This window comes from Polyergus mexicanus, unplaced genomic scaffold (assembly GCF_030449975.1).
Source record: "Polyergus mexicanus isolate NDT 795.1 unplaced genomic scaffold, iyPolMexi1.0 SCAF_29, whole genome shotgun sequence".
In the NCBI taxonomy this organism is placed as follows: Eukaryota; Metazoa; Arthropoda; class Insecta; order Hymenoptera; family Formicidae; genus Polyergus; species Polyergus mexicanus.
The window spans coordinates 288,931-292,500 of record NW_027223349.1 but is presented as its reverse complement, the minus strand read 5'-3'; the positions used below and the strand labels follow the sequence as shown (position 1 = coordinate 292,500).

The window sequence follows — 3,570 nt, the reverse complement described above, 5'->3', positions numbered from 1 at the left end:
GCGCCGGTGGTACCGCCAGCGACGGGACTTTGACGATTTTCGACTTTCCGTAAACCGGTGGTACCGCCCGCGAACGGGTCGGTGCGTGGTCGACAGTCCGTGCGCCGGAGGTACCGCCCGCGACGGGACTTTGACGTCTTTCGACTTTCCGTAAACCGGAGGTACGGCCCGCAAACGGGTCGGTGCGTGGTCGACAGTCCGTGCGCCGGAGGTACCGCCAACGACGGGACTTCGACGTCTTTCAACTTTCCGTAAACCGGAGGTACCGCCCGCAAACGGGTCGGTGCGTGGTCGACAGTCCGTGCGCCGGAGGTACCGCCAGCGACGGGACTTTGACGATTTTAGACATTCCGTAAACCGGAGGTACCGCCAACGACGGGACTTTGACGATTTTCGACTTTCCGTACGCCGGAGGTACCGCCCGCGACGGGACTTTGACGATTTTCGACTTTCCGTAAACCGAATGTACCGCCCGCGAACGGGTCGGTGCGTGGTCGACAGTCCGTGCGCCGGAGGTACCGCCCGCGACGAGACTTTGACGATTTCCGACTGTCCGTAAACCGGAGGTACTGCCCGCGAACGGGTCGGTGCGTGGTCGACAGTCCGTGCGCCGGAGGTACCGCCCGCGACGGGACTTTGACGTCTTTCGACTTTCCGTAAACCGGAGGTACCGCCCGCAAACGGGTCGGTGCGTGGTCGACAGTCCGTGCGCCGGAGGTACCGCCAGCGACAGGACTTTGACGATTTTCGACTGTCCGTAAACCGGAGGTACTGCCCGCGAACGGGTCGGTGCGTGGTCGACAGTCCGTGCGCCGGAGGTACCGCCAGCAACGGGACTTTGACGATTTTAGACATTCCGTAAACCGGAGGTACCGCCAACGACGGGACTTTGACGATTTTCGACTTTCCGTAAACCGAAGGTACCGCCCGCGAACGGGTCGGTGCGTGGTCGACAGTCCGTGCGCCGGAGGTACCGCCCGCGACGAGACTTTGACGTTTTTCGACTTTCCGAGCGTCGGAGGTACCGCCCGCGACGGGACTTTGACGATTTTCGACTTTCCGTAAACCGAAGGTACCGCCCGCGAACGGGTCGGTGCGTGGTCGACAGTCCGTGCGCCGGAGGTACCGCCTGCGTCGGGACTTTGACGATTTTCGACTTTCCGTACACCGGAGATACCGCCCGCGATCGGATTTTTAACGCTTTTTATAATATTTACAATGTTTTTTCGCCTAACAATGTTTTTAACGATGTTTTTTCGCCTTTCGTTCTCAGCGATAAAGCCTCGAGCGCGTGGGTATTTCGACGCTCGCACTCATAAGCGACCGTGCGTAGTACCGTGCGTCGCCGACCGCCTGGCCGCTCGGTTGGGTATTATAAGAGGTACGTCGCGCTCGGCGCGTCGAACCGAACCGAATCGGACGAACGGGCGGTTGCGCGTTCTTCGCGCGGCTCGCACGATTCTTGCGTTCTTGTCTTTTCGAGAACGTTTAAAACGAACGATACAGAGAGCTTTATTATTGTTTAAGAGGAGAGAAGAAAACACACAAACGGCGATTTGTGTTGTGCTTTATCGGACAGAGTCCGAGTTAAAGCGTCTCTATGAGGGAAGAGACTATTGTATTTACGCTCTCGTCGAAAAAGTTTCGACGAGCTCAAGCTCGCGCTCGCTAAGCAAAGCCGTGTCGTCGCCGACCGCCTGGCCGTCCGGTTGGGTATTATAAGAGGTACGACGTGTCGCGCTTCGGCGCTTATTTTATGCACACACTTTTATTACGAGCACAGCATTGCCACGAGTCGGTGTCGCAAGACCGAATGGCTCTTATGTGGCGCGCACGCATCTAGTGTGTTGGCCGCGCGATTCCCTCTCGTCTTGGACGCAGCAGCGGAATCGTCGCGCTTACCGAACGTTTACTCCACGGATACGAGTGGCGTGGAAGGACGATTACAACGTTCTTCCCGCACGCTTTGTACGCCGTAGCGAAATATAAGTGCGTGCTAAAAGCGCGATAGCACATTTACCCTTTTTTTTTGTGACGGAAGGGAAATGCCTTTACGCATACCCCGCCTCGATGGGGTTCGAGGCGGGGTTATGTGGGACTACCCCCGGCCGGGGACTACCCACTAAAACCCCTCCGGGTGGCCTATCTCGGGCGTTTCTGGGGGCCTCTCTGGAAACTGGCGTATGCACTACGTCAGAGAGACCCCCCTCCCACGGGCCATATCCGCTGGGGAAGCGGTTGGTCTCCCCTAGTGCCCCCGTTGTTATTGGGGGCATCATCCTAGCTTGGCGAGAGGGGGACCACCGCCCCTCTCGCCGCCATCCCGGTGTTATTCCCGGGGAGGGCGTGGTCGGGCCCAGGTACCCCACCTGGGTTCCGACCACCAAGCCCAGTTCGGGGTGAGACGTCCGCGACGAAATAGCGGACGTCCCCCCGAGTTGTCCGGGCCCCGCGCATTCGCTGGGGGAGTTCGATGGGGACGGTTGCGACCCCGTCCCCTCCCCTGCGTGCGCCCCCCCTTTGCTGGGGTGGGTTTCTGGGATGCTCGGGGGCTTGTGCTGCCCCGGCTCCCATCGGCCCACCCCCGGGGGCCCGTCGGGCGCGATTGCGGCCCCCCGGGTGTTCTCCGGGAAGCCGCTCTCGCTCCCTTTCGGCCTCCTCCTTCTGGAGCATAACTGCTTCACAGAAGGAGACCGCCCTCCAGGAATCCTCGCTCTTGAGCATAGCCCCTACGATGCTCGAGAGCGAGAAGTCAATATCCCCTATTACGTTGACGAGAACACGGCGCTCTTCTGCCCACGCTGGGCACACCTCCAGCGTGTGCTGCGCCGTGTCCTCGTCCCCCCCGTACAATGGTGGCAGCGTGCGCTGTCCTCTTTACCGATGCGACACAGGTACGAGCCGAAACACCCGTGGCCCGTAAATACCTGTGTCGCACTGTACGACATCTCGCCAGCCGCCCGTGTGACCCACTTGATCAAATGGGGGCGGATGGCCTCGACGACGCGCCTCCCCGATGTATCTTGGGGGTTGGAGAGGTGTTCGTCCCACCTCTCCAGAGCGCGTCGCCTAGCCTGGAGTCTCATGGCGGCCTTGACCTTAGGGGTCAAAACCACGCCGAGCCCGCCGAGCTCTCGCGTACGCGCGTAAACGTGCGCGTACATGTCTGCGTAGAGCTCGACGGGCGGCATCCCCGCCAATAATGAGGCCGCCGTGTGCGACACCGTCCTATAACCTCGGACTACCCTGATGGCCACCCTCCTAAATACTCTGCGCAGCAGCATGCTGCCGCGCCGATTGGCCACCAGGGCGTCTGCCCACACCGGTGACCCGTAAAGGGCCACCGCCCGGACGGTGTTCGCGTATAGGCGCCGCACCCGGCCATCCGGACCCCCGAGATTGGGCTAGAGTCGGCCGAGGCTAAGTGCCACCGACTCCGCCCTGGGGGCCAGAAGCTCAAAGTGCGCGCCAAAACTCCAGGCCGCGTCCAGGTAGAGACCAAGGTATTTTAACCTGTCTCCCACCCGGACGGAGACGTCACCCACCATGACATGGGCCTCGGCGGGGGGA

General features: G+C 60.9%; 1 pseudogene; it reads right to left on the bottom strand.

Annotated features, from left to right (window-relative positions):
- Positions 1-3,284, bottom strand: part of LOC138943650 (uncharacterized) — a 5,062-nt pseudogene extending 1,778 nt beyond the window's left edge.
- Positions 3,285-3,570: the final 286 nt, after the last annotated feature.